The sequence below is a fragment of the Dasypus novemcinctus genome, chromosome 29, assembly GCF_030445035.2.
Source record: "Dasypus novemcinctus isolate mDasNov1 chromosome 29, mDasNov1.1.hap2, whole genome shotgun sequence".
Classification (NCBI taxonomy): Eukaryota; Metazoa; Chordata; class Mammalia; order Cingulata; family Dasypodidae; genus Dasypus; species Dasypus novemcinctus.
The window spans coordinates 24,121-46,528 of record NC_080701.1 but is presented as its reverse complement, the minus strand read 5'-3'; the positions used below and the strand labels follow the sequence as shown (position 1 = coordinate 46,528).

The 22,408-nt window shown below is 43.7% G+C and overlaps 1 long non-coding RNA gene and 1 pseudogene across 2 annotated transcripts; one reads left to right on the top strand and one right to left on the bottom strand.

Annotated features, from left to right (window-relative positions):
- Positions 1-455: 455 nt before the first annotated feature.
- Positions 456-19,212, top strand: LOC131276528 (uncharacterized). 2 transcript variants are annotated; one of them, XR_009183994.1, is made up of 5 exons: positions 456-543; positions 12,517-12,575; positions 12,688-12,941; positions 13,817-13,923; positions 18,652-19,212. It is a non-coding gene; the product is annotated as an uncharacterized lncRNA (long non-coding RNA). The 2 variants fall into 2 exon arrangements; XR_009183993.1 differs by having other exon boundaries at positions 13,785-13,923.
- On the bottom strand, positions 10,671-12,160 carry LOC101439256 (malate dehydrogenase, cytoplasmic-like; annotated as a pseudogene).
- Positions 19,213-22,408: the final 3,196 nt, after the last annotated feature.

Genomic DNA, 22,408 nt, shown 5'->3' with positions numbered 1-22,408 from the left:
TGGGGGGTCTGCAGGCAGGGGGGCGTCCAGGGGGTGTCTGGTGCGGGTCCATGGTCGCCGGGGTAACACCGGGGGCTCGAACCCTGACGGCTGCCATTGGGGGTCCGCAGGCAGGAGCGGGTCCAGAGGGCGTCGATCCGCAGACTCCCGGTCCCGCAAAGGGGAGCGAAGGAAGATGCGAACAAGGGGAACCCCGCTGTCTGGGCAGGGGGTCCGGGAGCGGTCGAGGGGGCGAGGGGGCACCCCTCACCCGCCTGGAGCAGCAGCAGCAGCAGCAGCCGCAGAGGCGACATCGCCACTCGCGGAGCGTCGGCTTGGCCTCGCCCCAGCAACCGGCCTTTTATCCACGCCCTCGTCCAATCAGAGGGCGGCTCGCAGCTTGGCTCTTGTGACGTCACCACCCCTCCCGTGATGTCATCTTCCATCCCCAATACCTACCTCCTTCCGTCCTTGCAGCCCCCGCCTCCCTCTCAGGCTGTCCCAGAGGCGGCCAATGGGTCTGGGCCAGTGACCAGCACTTGTCACTACCTGAAACACCTGCAGGTGTGTGTGTGTGTGTGTGTGTGTGTGTGTGTGTGTGTGTGTGTTTGTGCGCGTGCGCGCGCGCCTCTGGTCACGCGGTGCCGTCCCTCCTGGAGCCCCGCCACTATCTGAAGCTGTGCTGAGTGCACTGTGAATGGGTCTGGGGTCCCATGGGGACTGTAAGCACCCCTCAGCGCCAGTGAGGTGACCCCCCCCCTTTGAATGTGCAGCTTGGGGCCCTGACCCCGGTCGCGGGGGAGGGGAGACCCTAGGGCAGGGGTGGGGTGGGTGCTCCAGCGTCCGGAAGGGGCCTGGGGCCAGGGCGTGGGGCTGGAGGGCTGGGAAGCCGGCACAGCCCTGCCGTCCCCACCTGCCCGTCTGGCTCAGCTGCCCCTTTGCTGGCCGCAGCCTTTAGCCCCAGTCCCTGCGGCGCTAGGCCCTGTCCTCAGGGTCCCGCCTCCACACCACGGCGCCAGTCTGCTGGACTCCTGGACTTTGGGGTCCCCCACCTCCTGCCACCCGTTTCAAACTTGTTGGAATTTCCCCGACAGCCATGTCTTCCTTCTGACTACATCGTAGCACCCAGAATAAACAAACTGTTCTGGTGTCTTGAGGCAATGGGTTCAGAGAAAGTGGGCCCGACTCAGGGAGTGAATCTTAACTGGAGGAAACCAACCAGGTCTCCTTTTAGCTCTGTTGGGGGTGGCAGTCGGTGGTAGGATGTGGACAGTGTCTGAAAGTTTTACTCTTTAACTGAAGGAAGGCAGAAGGCTGGAATGAGTCATCATCTTTGATTTTGACCTGGGGGTGAACACGTGATGTTAGGAGCTGTGGCAGTCAAAATGAGACCATGAGGAAAGAGGTCAAGACCCTCTGAGAAGCTGATGCTAAAGCCTGTCCTTTCTGGCAGGACAGATTAACCAGCCTCGGGGTCTCTGTGCTGTCACTGCTGTGAAAGCAAGCCAGGGCAAACCAGGCCTCGCCTGGGCGGGGCTCCCGAGGATGGAAGGGCCTGAGTCGCTCGTCCTCTCAGTTGACCCTCCCTGCAGGCAGGAATGCACCCTCAGCCAGACCCTTCCCGTGGGCTAAGCACGGAGCACTGGTGGCTGGACAGCAGTTCTTTGTCTTGATGTGCCCCCTCCACCTTCCCACACTGGGAAAGCACCAGGTCAGCCGGCCCCGCTGAGTGAGACAGCGTCTCCCTGGCCCCTGGTGTGGCCACCTGACTAGTTTTGAGTAGAGAGTCTACACAGGATTTCTGCAGATCTGAAAGGGAGGCAGCAGCCCTTCACTGCCATTCCTGCTTTCTGCTGCAGGTCTGGAGAGTGGGTGTGATGGCTGGAGCTCCCCAGGCTGCTGAGACCATGAGGTGACTCATGGAGGGTGGAGTTGGGGGTCTCATGTTGGAGGGAGCACCAGGTTCTCTTACACGATGGTCTCTCTCCACGGCCGTTGGTGTTTTGGTTTCTTTGCTCCATGCAAACACTTGCTGCTTCATTAATCCTGGCTTTTCCCCTACATGACAGCTCCCAGGCAAGAGGTCCAAAGCAGGCCTGGAGCCCTGAGTTCACCACCAGTGCCTCCTGGTCCCCAGAGAAGAGGTCTGCCCTGTGGGTTTTTTTTTTTTTCCTGCTTTATTTTATTTTAAATGTTACATTAAAAAAATATGAGGTCCCCATATACCCCCCATCCCACCCATGCCACCTTTCCCACATCAACAAATGCTTCCATCATTGTGGCACATCCACTGCACCCGGTGAATACATTCTGGAGAACCACTGCAGCACACCAACAGTGGTCCACATTGTAGTCCACACTCTCCCCCAGTCCACCCAGTGGGCCATGACAGGACAAACAATGTCCAGCATCCGTCCCTGTAGCACCACCCAGGACAACTCCAAATCCTGAGTCCGACTCCATCACACTCAGGAATACAAACTCCAAAGTAGGGCCAACTGACATGGCCCTGAACTCCAGAGCCATCTGTCTTGACCATAGAACCTGTGGGTCACTGCAGCCCTCAGGAGAACCAGCACCTGGGTTTCCATCTACCGTGGCTGTCTCTGGTACTCTGCTGAGGCATGCATAAGCATCACCCCCTGATGACTTCCAGACTCTTTTGGAGACTCTTAGCTGTATAAACTCACTTGTCCTTTCCATTTTCCCCTTTTTATCCAAAATCAAAAAGCAGTTTTTAACACCTGATATTATATGTAGGCTGAGATATTCTACCTGTCTGAGTTGACCTCTTTGTTCATGGTCTTTTTGTAGTTACGTCATCAGCTGGTGCTTGGTAGTAATCCCTCGGTGCCAGGGAGGCTCATCCCTAGGAGTCATGTCCCATGCTGGGGGGAAGGCAATGCATCTACATGCTGAATTTGGCTTAGAGAGTGGTCACATTTGAGCAACCTGGAGACTCTCAGGAGGTAACTCTTAGGCACCCCACAGCTATAGGCCAAGTTCATATTTCAGGCACATAGGTTCATAATTGGAGCCATCAGTATCAAGGGCTCATCATTTGACCATCCATCTTTATTGGTCTTTGCCATTGCATTAGGGGGATTGTTGTTGTTCCACTGGGGAATGTGATAGAGCTCCCCTGGTCAGGAACTCAGCACTCTCTCATCTGTCGTTTCCAACTGAAACCACTATGAAAATATCCAAACCTTTCTATGTACCCTGTATACATTCCCTGGAGAACTCCCTCCCAACTGTGTGCCCCCCACTAATGACACCCCAGTAAGTGCTCCTCCCTTGCCATAGTTGAACCTCTCTGTAGTCTAAAACTTTTTCAAAAAGGAAGCCCAATATATTGCCAGGTTCCATTAATAGAAAAATGGAATATAGTGATGAGTTTAAAGGTTAGATATAGAATACATAGAAATTTAGAAAAATTAAATAAAGGAAAAATAAATTGAGGTATCAAAGAAATGAAAAAATGAAAAAGCTTTGTTTTTGACATTTTGCCTTTCATCATTGCTACAGGTGTTGCCCTGTATGTACAGTGGCAAGGCAATTTCTTCCATTTCTTCCTCAGTGTCTACCTCCTTTCTTTCTTTTTTCTTTTTCCTGATTATTACGTTTCTCTTGACCTAAGTTTTGGGTCACAGTAATTCACATATATAATATATGGTACTCCCACATATCCAACATCAAACCCTTTGTCCCTTCCCCAACAGGGATCTTTTTACATGTTCATATTATATTTGCTGCACCTAATGTACAGATATTGAAACAATAGCTTTCAAACATGGTTCCATTTGGGTTTACATAATGGTTTATATTTTAGACTATATAATTTTCTAAATTTTTAGCTATCTTATGTTTCACATTATGGTTTACATTTTAGCCTATAAACTTTTATACATTTTTAGTGTAATTTAACATGACCTATATCCATCATGGCACGATCTTGTGGAACATTTCCATTGCCCCACAGTTAACCCTGATTTCATGTATTCAACACCTCTTTCCCCCTTTCCTCAGGGCCCACCATGACCATCAGTCTTCATTACTTAAGGGACCATATTCAGAGATACTTGCAAAATTGTTGAGGGCTTGACATACTTGACTGCCCTAACCCATTGGGAGCCACCGATTCTCTCAAGAGATACAATTCCCTATGTTTGAGAACATCAGTCCTCCCCAGGATGTACATATACCTTCACTCTCATTATATGGGTCTCCACCCAATGATATAATCCACTATGAGCACTCACACACTCCTCAGAAGCTTGCCCTGTGTCAGCTGCCCCACCCGATAAGCATCACAAACAGGCAACCTTCCATATTACATTCTCTAAAGAGTTTTCTCTGCACCACAATTTCAACCACATGCCTGACAATCCCCCATGGTCAAATGTTCCCCTTACCCTCTCCCCAATTTCTTGGGCAATCTGACCCATCCTTCCATCCCTAGCACCCCTAAAGCCCACGCAGTCCCAGACAAAGTTATCCTGATGCCCCCATTTTATCCCTTCCTTGTACAAATACCTACCTCCAGCTTATCATAGATTTCACCCAAGTAGCTGTCAGCTCACAACTTCCCTCTACCTTCCAACTACCTTTAAGTTTATCATCCAGTCTCTAGCTCTCTGAGACAGCTTGGTTTACTTATTTCATATCATTGAGGTCATGTAGTATTTGTCCTTCAATGCTTGGGTTGCTTCACTCAACATAAGGTTCTCAAGATTCATCCATGTTATCATATGTGTTTGTATTGTATTTGTTCTTAAAGCTGAGTATTCCATTGTATGTATATACCACATTTTATTTATCCATTCATCTGTTGATGGGCATTTGGGTTGATTCCAACTTTTGGCAATAGTGAATAGTGCTGCTATGAACATTGGTGTGCATATATCAGTTTGTGTCCTTGTTTTCAGATCTTCTGGGTATATACCCAGCAGTGGAGTTGCTGGGTCGTATGGCAAATCTATAGCTAGTTTTTTGAGAAATCACCAAACTGTCCTCCAGAATGGCTGGATCCTTCTGCATTCCCACCAGCAGTGGATGAGTGTTCCCATTTCTCCACATCCTCTCCAACAATTGTAGTCTTCTGATTTTTTGATAGCTGCCAGTCTTATGGGAGTAAGATGGTATCTCATAGTTGTTTTGATTTGCATTTCCCTAATAGCTAGGGATTTTGAGCATTTTTTTCATGTGATTTTTTGGCCATTTGTATATCATCTTTGGAGAAGTGTCTTTTCAAATCTTTTCCCCATTTTTTAAATGGGCTGTTTGTCTTTTTATTTTCAAAATATAGGAGTTCTTTATATATGCAAGATATAAGTCTCCTATCAGATATATGGTTACCAAATATTTTCTCCCATTGCATAGGCTCTCTTTTCACTTTCCCAACAAACTCCTTTGAGGTGCAGAAGGCTTTAATTTTGAGCAAGTCCCATTTATTTGTTCTTTTGCTGCTCGTGCTTTTGGTCTGAAGTTCATGAAGCCATTTCCTATTACAAGATCCTGTAGATGCTTCCCTACTTTGCTTTCCAAGGTCTTTATGGTCTTGGGTCTTATATTTAGGTCTTTGATCCATCTTGAGTTGATTTTTGTATAAGGTGTAAGTTGGTAATCCTCTTTAATTCTTTTACATATGGATATCCAGTTCTCCAGGCTACATTTGTTGAAGAGGCCATTCTCTCCCTGTTGAGAGGGTTTGGTGGCCTTGTCAAACACCTTATGGCTGTATATATGAGGATCTATATCAGAACTCTCAGTTCGGTCCCATTGGTCTGTGTGTCTATCCTTATGCCCATGCCATGCTGTTTTCACTACTGTAGCTTTGTAGTATGTTTTGAAGTGAGGTAGTGTGATTCCTCCAATTTCATTTTTCTTTTTCAATATGTCTTTGGCTATTCAGGGCTTCTTTCCTTTCCAAATAAATTTCATAGTTAGTTTCTCTAGTTCATTAAAGAATGATGTGTTGATTTTTTTGGGGGATTGCATTGAATCTGTAGATCAGTTTTGGTAGGATAGACATCTTAATAATATTCAGTCTTCCTATCCATGAACAGGGAATATTCTTCCATTTATTTAGGCCTTCTTTTATTTCCTTGAACAGTGTTGTGTAGTTTTCTGTGTATGTCTTTTACCTCTTTAGCTAAATTTATTCCTAGGTATTTGATTGTTGTAAATTGTTGTAAATATATTTCAAAAAATTCCTCAGATTGCTCATTATTGGTGTACAGAAATGCTACTGATTTTTGTGCATTTATCTTGTAGCCTGCAACTTTACTGAACTCATTTATAAGTTCTAGAAACTTTGTTGTAGACTTCTCAGGGTTTTCTATGTATAGGATCATATCACCTGCAAATAGTGAATTTTTGACTTCTTCCTTTCCAATTTGGATGCCTTTTATGTCTGGTTCTTGCCTCAGTGCTCGAGCAAGTACTTCTAAGACTATGTTAAATAGGACGGGTGATAGTGGGCATCCTTGTCTTGTTCCTGATCTTAGAGGGAAAGATTTTGGGATTTCACCACTGTAAATGATGTTAGCTGTGGGTTTTTCATATATACTCCTTATCATGTTCAGAAAGTTTCCTTCTATTCTGATCTTTTGCAGTGTTTTTATCAAGAAAGGGTGCTGTATTTTGTCAAATGCTTTTCCTGCATTTATAGATATGATCATGTGATTTTTTCCCCTTCAATCTGTTTATTTGGTGTATTACATTAATTGATTTTCTTATGTTGAACTATCCTTGCATACCAGGAATGAACCCCACTTGGTCATGGTGTATAATTTGTTTAATGTGTTGTTGAATACGGTTAGCAAGTATTTTGTTGAGGATTTTCATGTCAAGGTTCATTAGAGAGATTGGCCTGTAATTTTCCTTTCTTGTGATGCCTCTGTTTGGTTTGGTACTAGAGTAATGTTGGCATCATTGAATGAGTTAGGCAATGTTCCTTCTGTTTCAATTTTTTGGAAGAGTTTAAGCAAGATTGGTGTTAGTTCTTTCTGGAATGTTTTGTAGAATTCACCTGTGAAGCCATCTGGCCCAGGGCTCTTTTTAGTTGGGAGGTTTTTAATGACTGATTGTATCTCTTTACTTGTGATTGTTTTGTTGAGATCATCAACTTCTTTTGTCAATGTAGGCCTCTTATGTGTTTCTAGGAATTTGTCCATTTCCTTGAAATTGTTGTTTTTGTTGGAATATAGTTTTTCAGAGTATCCTCTTATGATAGTCTTTATTTCTGTGGGATCAGTGGTGATATCTCCTTTCTCCTTTCTTATTTTGTGTATTTGAATCTTCTATCTTTTTTTCTTTGTTAATCTAGCTAAGGGTTTGTCAATTTTTGAAAAATTTTCTTAAAGAACCAGCTCTTGGCCTTATATTTTCAAGTGTTTTCTCTTTTTCTATTTCATTTAGTTCTGCTCTGATCTTTGTTATTTCTTTCTTTCTTCTTCCTTTGGGGTTAGCTAGTTTGTTTTTTAACTAATTCCTTCAAGTGTGCATTTAGTTCTTCAACTTTAGCTCTTTCTTTTTTGATGTACGAATTTATGGCTATAAATTTCCCTCTCAGTACTGCTCTTGCTGCATCTCATAAGTTTGGATATGTTGTTCTATCATTTTCATTAGTTTCAAGGTAGTTATTAATTTCTTTTGAGATTTCCTCCTTGAACCACTGTTTTTCTTTTTCTTTTTTAGATTTATTTTTTATTTATTTCTCTCCCCTTCCCCGCCACCCCCCCCCCCCAGTCATCTGTTCTTGGTGTCTATTTGCTGTGTGTCTTGTTTTTTTTTTTCTTCCCACTTCTGTTGTTGTCAGCGGCATGGGAATCTGCATTTCTTTTTGTTGCATCATCTTGTTGTGTCAGCTCTCCGTGTGTGTGGCACCATTCTTGGGCAGGCTGCACTTTCTTTTGTGCTGGGCAGCTCTCCTTACAGGGCACACTCCTTGCGCATGGGGCTCCCCTACGCGGGGACACCCCTGCATGGCAGGGTACTCCTTGTGCACATCAGCACTGTGCATGGGCCAGCTCCACATGGAGGCCCGGGGTTTGAGCCATGGACCTCTCATGTGGTAGATGGACGCCCTATCCACTGGGCCAAGTCTGCTTCCCAACCCACTGTTTTTCTAAGAGTGTGTTGTTTAGCTTCCAAATCTTGGTGCCAAATCTTGGTCTCTGGCCCTTGCAGATTTCCAGCTTCATTCTACTGTGGTTAGAGAAATTATTTTGTTTGAATTCTATCTTTCTGAATTCATTGAGACTTTTTCTGTGGCCTAGCATGTGGTCTATCTTGGAGAATGATCCATGTGCACTTGAGAAGAATGTATATCCTGCTGTATTTGGGTGTAATGTTCTGTATATGTCTATTAGGTCCAGATCCTCTAATATATTGTTCAAAGTTTTTGTTTCTTTATTGATTCTCTTTTGAGATGTTCTGTCCAAAGTTGATAGTGGTGTATTAAAGTTCCCCACTATAATTGTAGAGGCATCTATTCCTTCACTCAGTTTTTCCAGTGTTTGCCTCATGTATTTGGAGGCACCCTTGTTAGGAGCATAAATGTTTATGATTGTTATTTCTTCTTGAAAGATTTTCCCTTTCACTAATATGTAGTGTCCTTCTTTGTCTCTCACAATTGTTTTGCATTTAAAGTCTATTTTGTCTGATATTAATATAACTACTCTTGTCCTTTTTTGGATATTGTTTGCTTGTAAGATTGTTTACCATCCATTCACTTTCAACCTCCTTGAATCTCTGGATCTCAGATGTATTTCTTGCAGACAGCATATAGATGGGTCATATTTCCTTATCCAATCTTCCAGTCTGAATCTTTTGACAGGTGAGTTTAATCCATTAACATTCAGTTATTATTTTCAAGGAATTACTTATATTAGTCATATTTTCTTTGGATTTGTGTTTGTCATATTCTGTTTGATTTTCTTTTTCTGTTTTTGTATTTTTAATTGCTCTTACACTCTCCTCCAACTCTGTCTCGTTTTTTTCTTTCTTCCTGCAGAACTCACTTTAGTATTTCTTGAAAGGCAGGATTCTTGTTGGCACACTCTCTTAGTTTCAGTTTATCTGTGAATATTTTGAACTCTCCATCATTTTTGATAGAGTATTCCTGGTTGGAAATTTTTTTCTTTTAGTACCTTGACTATGTCATAACACTGTCTTCTTGTCTCCATGGTTTCAGATGAGAAATCAGGACTTAATCTTATGGAGTCTCCTTTGTATGTGATGGTTCCCTTTTCTCTTGCTGCTTTTAGTATTTTCTCTTTGTCTTGAGCATTGGATAGCTTGACAAGTATATGTCTTGGGGTAGATCTGTTGGGATTTATGCTGTTTGGGGTGTGTTGTGCTTTCTAGACATGTACATCCGTCTCCCTCAATAGGTTTGGGAAGTTTTCAGCCATTATTTCCTTCAACACCCCTTCTGTCCCCTGTCCCTTCTCTTCTCCTTCTGGGATGCCTATAATATGTATGCTTGTGCATTCTGCATTGTCAGTCATATAGGACCAAGTTCACAGATGTCTTTGTGTGTCTGTGTCAGGCCAGACTTTCTGTTATGTACACTTTGTCAGTCATATAAGACCAAGTTCACAGACCCTTGGTATTCCATGTACATTCTGGGATTAAACCATTGAATTTGTTTTTTTTTTAGCAGCTGGAAATTTTATTGGGGTTGGTTTGGACAAAATGTATATCAATTCTTCCCATCCAAAAACATAGATTCTTTCTCTAGTTATTCAGGTCTCTTTCACTTTTTCTTTTCATTTGAATATATATTTTATTTAGTTTGCAGCACTAACACCATGATGATAAATGGTCACAAGTTTTTTTTCTTTGTATATATCCTTTATTCTTAATATGTTTTTATATATTCTTGAGGAATTGACCCTTTTTATTTTTTATTTTATTTATTTTTATTGTATTTTTTGAAGATACATAGATCACAAAAAATATAAGAGCTTCCCATATACCCTCTCCCCCACTCATCCCACATCAACAACCTCTTTCATCATTGTGGCACATTCATTGCATTTGGTGATAATATCTTAGAGCACTGTTGCACTGCATGGATTATAGTTTACATTGTAGTTTACACTCTCCCCCAGTACTTTCAGGGGATTATGTCAGGATATATAATGTCCAGCTTCTGTCCCTGCAATATCATTTAGGACAACTCCAAGTCCTGAAAATGTCCCCACATCACTTCTCTTCTTCCCTCTCCCTGCCCTCAGCAACTCTTAATGGCCACTGTCTCCACATCAATGCTACAGTTTTTTCCATTACTAGTCACAATAGTTCTATAGTAGAATACCAGTAAGTCCACTCTAGTCCATATTTTATTCCTCTATGCTCTGTACTCTTTGATGGTGATGTCCACTCCACCTCTGTATCGAGAGGGGGCTTCTCCTGGTTGATGGATGCACTTCTCCTGCTTGCAGTTGTAGGCACTCTTGGTTCCCTGGTATGGTGGTTGACCATCTTCACCTCCCTGTTAGCTGACCTGGGTAGGTCCAACGAACCAGAGAGTAGGAGTTGCAAACTCTGCTGAGGCTCAAGGCCCAGTCGGCACATAGACAGACCAGAGATTCAGTCTCTATTTGTATCAAAAAGCACACAGCTTTCAAATGTGCTGTTTTTTACAAATAATTTAAATATAACATTATTTGTTACTAGAGTCAAAGATGACATTTAGATCTTTCTGTTTTTGGGCATTTAGTAACATTAAAATGATTGTCTATTCTACTATAGACTTATTCTAGCAATGGAGGAACTTTTATCATTGATGTGGAGGCATTGCCACCAGAGATTCTGAGAGGAGGGTGAGGGAAAAACAGGTGTAATATGGGGGCATTTTTGGGACATTGGAATTGTCTTGAATGACATTGCAATGATGGATACAGGCCATTATATATTTTGTCATAACTTACAAAATTGTGTGGGACAGAGTGTAAACTATAAACTATAATCCATGCTTAATGGTAGTGATCCGATATGTGTTCATCAATTTTAACAAATGTACCACACTAATGAAGGATGTTGCTAATGTGGGAAAGTGTGGGAGGGCTAGGGAGTGGGACATATGGGAATTTTCTACATTTTTTATGTAACATTTATGTAATCTAAAGTATTTTTTTAAAAATAAAGTATTAAAGCCATAAATAAAATTATTAGCTGGGCAGAGCTAAGAAATTCAAAAGCAGTTTCTTTTTCTTCTGCCAGTTCCTCTGCAGTAAGATCCATCCTCTCACATGAAAAATCATTAATAGGGAGACTCAGCAAATTCCCAGGTCTTATTCTTGCTCACGATTGTGAACACCTGGAGCAGATAATCAGGAATGCCATAGGAGTTGCCACCAGAGATAAAACCCATGGACCCAAATGCCCCCTCTGGGGTTCCAAGTCAGGTATCTCTAAGGTGCTCACAGATGACTTTTCAGCAGACATTGCATGGAGAGTTCCGGAAGCTTGGTGACGGCAGTGCCATGCTGCCACACTGTCGTGAGGAAGCCTCCCTGAGCCAGCTGCTATCTTTCAGAGCTTCATAAACACCAACTTCCTTTCCTTGCAATTTCACCTTGGCATGGTTGGCATATGGATACTGAGTTGGGGAATGGTTTCTCCAACATTTTTTATGTTATCAGCAGTTATACCAGGTTTAAGAGCAGTTTGACATTTAGCTCAGTTTTGATCCAAAGGATCTAGTAACTGAAGTTTTCTTTGGGAATGGATGGAGTCAACTTTGACGTAGCCAGGCAGTTAGTATTGGCTGGGTTTCCCATGAAAATAGCCCTGACTGACTTCTTGGCATATTTTTCCAAGGCTGTGCCTTGGACTTTGAAGATTTTCACATTTGCTTTCAGGAAATCTTTCCTCTCCATGCCATGCCTTCTTGGCATTGAGTCCATGAGAATGGCACATCCAAGTCTTTGAAGGCAACCTCTTCTTCATCTGCTTTGATGGCATCTTCCAGTAGAGGAAGTGCACAGTCTTGCAATTCCATAAGGACCCTGTCCAGGACCCCCACCATGGTGAGGGGGATATCCAACAGCATGGGAACCAAAGCCTGGTCTTTATGAAAGACAGAGCCATTTCCAGTACTACACAGCAGTGACTATGCAATTTGACCAACTGCTGTAGACACAAGGACTCTGATCTGCTCAGACATGGTTGAGCACCTTCAGAATCAACCTCATGTGGTCAGGTCACCTCTACCATGGAACTGACTCCTCTTTAACACCCTTGAATAGAGACTTTACGTGTTCACCTCAGCAATGAAGTGCATCCTTTGTTAACTGCTAGGCTATTTATAAAATGTGTTGCTAAGCTGGGTGGTACCAGGTCCTAACCCATTTATTTGCTCATCATAGAATCCATGTAGTGAGTCATAACATGGATCTTAAGAAAAAGAAATAGAAGACAGTGGAAGGGAACAGAATAGAACATTTCAAAGTGCTTGTGTGCAATTGTAGTGATTTTCTAAACACTTTGTTCCCCTTGGTATTTCTTTCCATGGTTGGCCAGAAGAGTTTGGGAGCCATCAGCAAAGACGAATGTAGCAACCTCAGCCTCTGATTCATTCTGTGAGTTCATGGATGTAGTTGGGCTTCCTATACAGGTAACTAGACAAATACTGACAGAGTTAGCTCTTCCCTTGCAACACTCAACATCTTATTTCCTGTTCTTAACTTACAGCTTTGGTCGTGACCTCCAGTGGAAGATGAACTGTGGGAGTCCCCATCTCTAGGGAGATGAATTGTGATCCTTGTTTTATAGATAGGGAGCCTGACTTGGAACCAGTCCTGGGCCCAGGACCTGGCCCAGGCAGAGCCAGCCAGGAGGGACAGGCTTGTCCACAGTCCCTGTGTGCTGGGGCAGCTGGAGGGTGATATCTGGAGACAGGGAGCCATGTGTAGCTGGTTGCAGGGTCAAGGTGCTTCCACCATGAGGTAAGAGGTAGGGAGAGGTCAGGGGGCCCAGCTCACTGAGCTCAGTCCTGGGGAGGTAGCAGGTGCCCTCCACAAAACAACATGCCAGTTTCTACTGTCATCAGTCCCTTTCATAGATGGGGAAACTGAGTTACCTCTCAAGGCCACAGTGAAAGTGCAGGGCTCTGGTGCAGCCCTGATCCCCAAGGACCCCCACCTCTGGGAGGAGGCAGGTGCCTTTGGCACCGCAATCACCCCTCCTCCGCCCCTCCTCCCACTCCCCACCTCCAGCTTCCAGTCTGCTGTGTCTGCAGCCACCTGGGGCTGGGGGCTGAGGTGTCAGGTACAGTGAGGCAAAGCTCCTCACAGGGCAGCCAGGGGTCTGTGCTGGGTGTGGTGGTGCGCAGGACACGGACCTGGGAGAGACCGGCCAGGGTCCCCTGCAGCAGAGGCAGCCCACCGGGTATCACCACTCCAGACAGGGTCAGGGCTCTCATGGCCTTTGGGGGTGCAGGGGGTACCTGGGTCACAGCTGCAGGGCCTTGTCCAGGGCTCGAGGTGGGGAATGAGGGCATGGGGAGGGGGCTTAAGCTGAGGGGACAGGGCCAGCGCCGAGGAAGACCCTTCACCGTTGAGCTGCTGCTAGGGGGTCAGGGGGAGGTTTCACTTTCAAGATCAGGATCCTCCAACTGTTTCCGGTGGTTAGATGGGTGGAGAGGGTGCAGCGACCAGAGGTTCTGAGTGCGGGAACACTGAGGAAGGGTCCGAGGGGCCGGACAGAGCTGGAATCCCCATGGCGACTCCTACCCCAGAGGAACGGGTACCACCCCGTCCACCTCCCCACAACCTCACGGTCCTTCTCAGTTCATTCGAGTGTCTGAACCTGCACTCCCCAGGGGTGCTTCTAGCAGAGATCACACCCACCCCAAGGTGCAGCCCTCTTGCCCCACTGTGGACACAGGAGATCCTCAAGGAAAAACCATCTCAGCAGCAGCTTCAACAGGTAGAGAGTCTCAGTGGGAAGGGAATCTGGGGGGCTGGATGGGAGATCCTGAGAACCTTCTGGGGCAGCCACCCAGCCAGGTGGGCTTCACCTCTATCCATCAGTCAAGTGTGCCTGGGGAAGGGACCATTTCAGACGTGTTAGGTTTCACAAAGTTATCTCCTCTGCACCATTCTCCGGAAGCTACTGGAGGAAGCACTTCAGCAAAATGAAGGCACAAATGAGAAAAGAGAAAGTGGTGGAATCAGAAAATGAGCTACTCAACACAGAGAACTCCCAGGGTGAAGCTGTGCTGCAGACTCACCAGATTCATTCATTCATTCACGCATTCATTCAGCAAACATGACTCATTCAGCAGTAAATATAACAAAGCTGTTGTCTCCTGAAGCGTATGTTTTAGTGAATTATACTAAAAAATGCTTTCATATGAAAATACCAGTTATGTTTCTAGTTAAGACATTTAAAGAGCTGGGAAGCCATTACTCTAGCCACATAACAAAACAAAGCAAAACTTGAAGATCAATGGCCTTCTCGGACCCATCAGAGAATTGAAGTCACAGGACAAACGATCTGGAGAGACAGGGAGATCCTGACAATCACAGCTGAGATCAACTTACCTGGAGAAGCCGGTACTCATCACTAATCAGGTTCACAAATTAAATCCAACAGTATACAAAAGTAATTATATATCACAAACAATAGAATTTATTCCAGGTTTGCAACACTGGTTCAACATTCAAAAATATGGACTTAGATGTAATCTTTGTCCACAAGTCTCTCCTGTTACTTTTACCAGACCTGTGGTTGGTCCTGATGTTTGGTGTATGCTCAGGACACCTGAATCTCTGGACTGACCATGTGATAGCCAAGCCCTGAGCCTCAACAGACCTGCAACTCCTGCCCTCTGGTTTATTGGGCTTACTCCAGCCAGCTAACAGGGAGGTGAAGAAAGTCAACCACCACACCAGAGAACCAAGAGTGCCTACAACTGTAAGCAAGGGAATTGCTTCCATCCATGTGGAATCTAAGCTCCCTCTCGACATAGAGGTGGAGTGGACATAACCATCCCAGGGTCCACAGAATGGAGGAATAGAGTATGGATTAGAGTGGACTTACTGATATTCTATTCTGGAACTATTGTGATTAGTAATGGAAGAAAATGTAGCACTGATGTGGAGAAAGTGGCCATGGTAGCTGCTGAGGGTAAGGAGAGGGAAGAAGAGATATGATGTGGGGGCATTTTCAGGACTTGGAGCTGTCCTGGGTGATACTGCAGGGACAGTTGCTGGACATTGTGTGTCATGCCATGGCCCACTGGGAGGACTGGGTGAGAGTGTCAACTACAATGTAAACCACCATCCACGTGGTGCAGCAGTACTCCAAAATGTATTCACTAAATGCAATGATTGTGCCACAATGATGGAAGAGGTTGTTGATGTAGGAGGAGTGGGGTGAGGGGTTGGGGGCTATATGGGGACCTCATATTTTTTGAATGTAACATTAAAAAAATAAAGACAAAAAACCCCCACAAAACAACAGCAACAACAACAAAAAACAATGCAAAGCTACAGTGGCCAAAAGTGCATGGTATTGGCTCAGTAAGTGAGAGAATCCTCACATTGGATACCTGACTTGCAGAGTGAGGGTTATTAGGAAAGGCCCAAGTGGAAGCCACTAAAACTGCTCCTACCTAGCAAAATATTAAATCAAAAGCAATACTGGATTCCTGGAGGGATTGCAGAAATGAGGGCTACCATGAAAGATTATAGGATGCAGGGGTGGTGATTCCCACCACACCCCATTCAAAATCTCTTGTTTGGACTGTGCAGAAAACAGATGGATCTTAGAGAATGACAGTAGATTATTGTAAACTTAACCAGGTGATGATTCCAATTGTAGCCACTGTCAGAGATGTGGTATCACTGTTTGAGAAAATCCTGAAAGATCCATTTGTTTTGTCCATGGATGCAGGCCAAATAGGAGAGTAGGGAGTGGAACAAGAGAAGGCTTTTTGACAAGCCCAGGCTGCTGTACAAGCTGCATTGACATTTGGACCATATGCTCCAGCAGATCCAATGGTGCTGGAGGTGTCAGTGACAAATACAGATGCTGTCTGAAACCTTTGGCAGGCCCATGCAGGAGAATCACAGTGCAGACCCTTAGGATTTTGGAGCAAAACTCTGCCATCCTCTGCAGATAAATACTCTCATTTTGAGAAATGGTTTTTGGCTTGCTACTGGACCTTAGTAGAGACTGAATATGTAACTATGGGCCACCAAGTTACTATGAGACCTGAGTTTCCTATCATGAGCTGGGTATTGTCTGACACACCAAACCATAAAGTTGGGCATGCATAGCAGCACCCCATAACAAAGTGGAAGTGGTATAAATGAGATAGGGCTTGAGCAGGCCCTGAAGGCACAAATAAGTTACACAAGGAAGTGACCCAAATGCCCATGGTCACCACTCCTGTCATGTTGCTTTCTTTTTCCCAGTCCATAGTTTTGGCCTCCTGGGGCGTTCCTCACAATCAACTGACTGAGGGAGAGAAAACTCAGTCCTGGTTTGCCGATGGTTCTGCATGATATGCTGGTACCACCTAAAGTGGACAACTGTAGCATTGCAGCCCCTTTCTGTTATGTCCCTGAAGGACAGTGGTGTGGGCAAATCCTCCCAGTGGGCAGAAATTTGAGCAGTGCAACTGGTTGCTCATTTTGCTTGGAAGGAGAAATGGCTGGAGGTGCATTTGTGCAGTGATTCATGGGTTGTTACCTATAGTTTGACTGGATGGTCAGGGACTTGGAAGTTAACATGATTGGAAAATTGGTAACAAAGAGGTCTGGGGAAGAGATGTGAATAGACATTTCTAAGTGGGCAAAAACACAAAAATACTTGTGTCCCACATGAATACTCACCAGAGGGTGACTTCAGCAGAGGAAGATTTTAATAATCAAGTGGATAAGATGACCCACTCTGTGGCTAGCATTTAGCCTCTTTCCCTAGCCACTCCTGTCATTGCCCATTGGGCTCATGCATAATGTGGCCATGTGGTAGGGATGGAGGTCATGCATGGGCTCAGCAACATGGACTTCCCCTCACCAAGGCTGACCTGACTAGAACCACTGCTGAGTGCCCAATCTGCCAGCAGCAGAGACACACACAGCCCCCAATATGGTAACATTCCCCGAGGTGATCAGCCTGCTACCTGGTGGTAGGCTGATTAAATTGGACCACTTCCATCATGGAAGAGGCAGCTATTTGTTCTAACTGGAATAGTCACATCATGTGGACATTGGGCTGCCTTTCCTGCACTCAGCAAATATTAACATATGTGGATTTACTGAATATCTTATCCCCCACTATTATATCCCACACAGCATTGCTTTTGATCAAGGAATGCACTTCACAGCAAGTAGTGTGTGTGAATGGGCACATGCTCATGGAATTCACTGGTCTTACCATGTTGCCCATCATCCTGAAGCAGCTGGGTTGATAGAATGGAGGAATGGCCTTATAAAGACTCACTTACAGTGCCAACTAGGTGGGAAAACCTTGAAGGACTGGGGCAATGTTCTCTAGGATCTGTGTGTGCTCTAAATCAGTATCCACTCAATGGTGCTCTTTCTCCCATAGCCAGGATTCATGGGTCCAATAATCAAGGGGTGGAAATGGAAGTGGCACCTCTCACTATTGCGCTTAGTGATCCCCTAGGGAAATTTTTGCTTCTTGTCCCTGCAACCTTAAGCTCTGCTGGTCTATAAATCTTTTTTTTTTAAGTTTTATTTTTTATTTATTTCTCTCCCCTTTTCCACCATTGTCTATCCTCTGTGTCCATTTGCTGTGTGTTCTTCTGCATCTGCTTAAATTATCTGGTGGTACTGGGAAACTGCATCTCTTTTTTGTGTTATCTTGCTGTGGCAGCTCTCCATGTGTTCAGTGCCTCTCCTGGGTGTGCTGCACTTTTTGCACATGGGGTGGCTCTCCTTGCAGGGTGTACCCCTTGCATGTGGGGCACCCCTACAAGGGGACACCCTTATGTGGCACGGCACTCTTTGCATGCAGCAGCACTGTGCATGGGCCAGCTTACCACACAGATCAGGAGGTCCTGGAGATTGAACCCTGGACCCTCCATATAGTAGACAGATGCTCTATCAGTTGAGCCACATCTGCTTCCCATGGTCTACAGGTCTTAGTTCAAAAAGGAGGAGTGCTTCATCCAGGGAACAGAACAATGATTCCTTTGAACTGGAAGTTAAGACTGCCACTTTGGGCTCCTTGTGCTTTTGAATTAATAGGCAAAGAAGGGAATTACCATACTGGCTAGGATGATTGATCCTGACTATCAAGAGGAAATGGGGGAAATGGATGTGGTTCAAGTGGGTGAGCACCTGCTTCTCATGTACGAGGTCCTGGGTTCATTCCCCAATACCTCCTAAAAAAAAAAGAGTAATTAGGACTGTACCTACACAGTGGAGGTAAAGAAGCATTTGCCTGGAATACTGTAGATCTACTAGGGCATCTCTTAGTACTACCATGTCCTATGATTAAAGTCAATAGTAATTTGCAACAACCCTATTCAAGCAGGACTCACATGGCTCCGAATCTTCAAAAAAAATTTTGGGTCACCTCACCAGGCAAAGAATTTGAACTCGTGCATTACTATGGTTGTGTGAGAAATTTTATAAATTCTCATACTATTTACAGATATTTCCTGTCCTGTTTCCTTAGAGAATCCTGACTAATACAGCTACCAAGTCTCTTCAACAATTGGTGCTGGGAGAACTGCACGTCCACAGCTGAAAGAATGAAAGAGGATCTCGATCTTACTCCCTCTACAGGGAAAAATTCAAAATGGATCAAAGACCTAAACATAAAAGCCAGGACTCTAAGACTCCTAGAAGATAATGTAGGGAAACTTCTTTAAGATCTTGTGTGTGGGAGGAAGGGCGCCCGGCTTGCCACAGTAGCAAATGGTGCGACAAGAAGTGATACCGCCTCTGCCCACTGGGCCTAGATAAGGTGACCACGCCTGACTAGGCCTTTGCTGCTAACGGCTGGCCGGCGCTGCCCTCCCCCTTTTTATCTCCCGTCTAACCCAATATCCGGCCAGCTCTCACTCCCCCTTTCCCCTCCCCTATTCCAAACCTCTCCGCCAGCCCTCTGCCTAGCAACCGCTTACAATCACCTATCAGGAAGCAGTACCCACCCGCACCTATCAAATCCCTCCACGCAGTCCCTAACCCTATAAAGCTGTGTCCCCTTCCGCAATAAACTGGACTTGCGCACAGACCTGGTCTCCGCGGCATTCTTCCTCCCCTCGCCGTGCGTCCTCCATGCCTGAGAGCCCCTCTGATGCTGTCTGCCGTAGCATCAGACGCCACTGCGGTCTAGTCTGACCCCTCCAAACCCCCCCGTCAGCATCGGGGTGCAAGCCGCCCCAGCCGCAACTGGCGCCTGAACAGGGACCGGGGCCGGTCCTACGTGACCGCTGCCTCACCCCCGTGGGACCTCGCTCCCACCCCTTCGCCGCGCTCTCAAGGTAAGGACCCCCGTTATCGGCCCCCGGCAGAAAAATGGGCGGGCGTCTATCTTCCCGCCAAGCGCCGCAAGTCAGAGCACTTGCTGGCCTACTAGCCTGCCACCAATGCAAAGTTTCGGGCAGGCAACTCCAGGTTTACTGGGATCTACTGGTCCCCTTCAACCCCTGGCTTTCTACTGCCAATCTCTCGGACCCTGATACCTATCTGAAATTGGCCCCGCCTATCAACAAGGCCAGCCACAAGCCCGAAAATCCACACAAGCTTATAAGGCAATCAACTCTGTTCCAGCAAACGCCCACCCCCTTTCACAACTCTTTGGGCTCCCTACTATCTACATGACAATGTATCTCTGGGCTAGTGAAGGCTGATATAATTAATCCACTGGTATGAGAGAAAAACGTGGCAACATTTGTGTTTTGTTTTATTTCCATGCTAATTCTAATTGGACTTCTTTAACCAAGATATTAAAATTAGTACAAAAATTTTATCAAGGTTTAAAAAGAAATTTTCAGTTTTAAATCAATAATTATCTCCAGAACTTCAAGTCTCACTATAGTCTTATAGTAATTATCCAAAAATGTGTGCTAATGGTCTGCCTAACTGCTGCTCAGGTTATTTTAGCTGATTGCTGATAACTGATAGGAATGTTTCCGAGCACAAGCTTGCATGTTACAGGCAACATGGATTCCAGAGAAAATCTTAATAAAAACTTAAAAGCAGCTATACCAAGAAAGTAAGAATTATGAATTAATTGTAAACTGTATGTTTCTGTTACTGTGTTGTGATTGTTCTGTGTTTGTCTGTTCATTAAATGTCAGTGTATATTTTAATACCTCTGGATGGTAAATATAAATTAATAAAAATTTATAAAAGAGCTCTATCCAAATGGCCAAAAATTAAATAAGCGCTTATATTAATACTTAAGTTTATTATATCAATACATGAGCTTAAATGTTAATAAAATATCTACAATAATAGAAATTGTAAGTCTTGATTGACAAGATTAACTGTACATCTTCATAAAAGGTTGTTCTTGCCCAGATTAAAATGAATAACTTATTTTTCTTCACAGGATAATATAAAGAATGTAAAGCTTAAATGAATATTAAAAAAGGTTAAAAGTTTGTGAAAATGCTAACTGAAATGTAATAAGTTTTGCAAAAAGGCGTATTTTGTCCTAAAGTAAAATAGCTAATTTTTCATGAACTCTTGAAACTTAATTTGCAGATGGCAAGCTGTAAAAGGTATTGTGATAACTTTAAGTAAGGGAATGTGTTCTATAAACATAAAATTTGTCTTCAATAGTCTATATGGTCATAAATAAAAGGTTTAATAAAGCATTGTTTACATTAAAGTATTAAATGGCTAATTCCAAAAGGTCATTCTTAAATATATATAAAACTGAATTGATGATGATAATAATAAAAGGTAATTTTATAACAGGAAAGATTGGCAGCAACCAGCCTCCCCTGCCAACTTGCTTCTAGAAAACTGTTTCTAATATTGCATGCTACTAAGTATTTAAAGAAAAGTTCATTATTTTAACAAGCTTGTTTAATGTTCACAGTATTGTTATAAGAGGTTTGCTTGATAACTTTGATGTAGGCTATATGGAATGTGTTTTTATTATTAAGGAAACAGAAAATAATTTTGTCCTGAAATAAAATAATTGACTATTGGAAAAAGTAGAGTATAGGACGAAACCTGAGTGAATGCTAAAACTGCAGAAGATTAATGGACAAAGAATTTTTACAGTTAAAGTTAAATAAAATTTAATGGGTCTATCTATAAAATTTTACAAGCTTTGGTGTCGGGTAGTATGCTGATGCAAAGTTGAAAATTTTTGTTCTTTCTCAAGGCCTCTCACCATTAATCTGTTTTAGTAGAAGTTCTTATCCTCAGTCAGTATACAAAGAGAGTCTGTCTTATGTTTCTTGTGCTTATCATTTCCTCGGTGTTCCAAGAAAGAAAGCTTTATCTCTTAAAGGAACATAACGTTCAAAACTGCTTTCTCAAGACCTAATCCTGAACAGTGGCCTTTTGTTCCAAACTAATTATAAGAGATTTGTTCTTTTACCTTGAAAGAAAAATTAAAGTAATAATTAAGTTCATTTAATATGTTATAAGCTAAATAAAGGTGTTTTACAGTGTTATAAAATTAACAACTTTTTCTTCCCTTAAACCCTCTATTAATTAAAGTCGTATGGATAAAAAGTTTCTATGAATGCTTAAAAGTGTATAAAGTTACCAATATTTCAGCATAATATTAAAGAGAAGTACAATGTGGTTGATTATAGTTTTAATTATTATAAAAGAGTATATGTCACAAAAACAACCCCTTACCATAGATTAAAGTAACAACACTAGTATGCAGCAATCCCAAATACTGCTAGTTTGTTACAAAAAGTTAAAGTCCAGCTGTATGGCTATCACTTTGTTTTAAAACTTGCTGAGACTCTCTTTAGTGTCTTACACAAATCAAGCCAACTGCATTCCTTTATCTGTAAAGAACCCAACAATAAACTTTTGCAGTGCTTTTCAAGGCTATGTGCACAGCCCAACCATCTTGTACAGTATTTACTAATAGTAATAGTAATGAAAAAGCAGCATAAAAAAAAAAAAACAGCATGTGTTACTTTCCAAAAAGAACAGGTTTAGCCAACTCCTTATTCATCTGCTCAATGCACAGAGCTTTGAGCCATCATTAAAGTTTTACAAATGTTTTAAGAGTCCTTGAATATTGTCTCTGATTCTGAATATGTATGCCTTACTGATAAGCACACCACTGCCCTTTTCTCCGAAAACCCCCATGCTCAAATTCTTCTAGAAATCTTCCACGGGACCTTTAACTGCCATTACCCCCCCCACACACACAAGTTGCTCCAGGGCCTCACAAGGCTCCCCCTCTCCCCACTATACCACCCTTTCCCTGGCTCCAAGCCTCT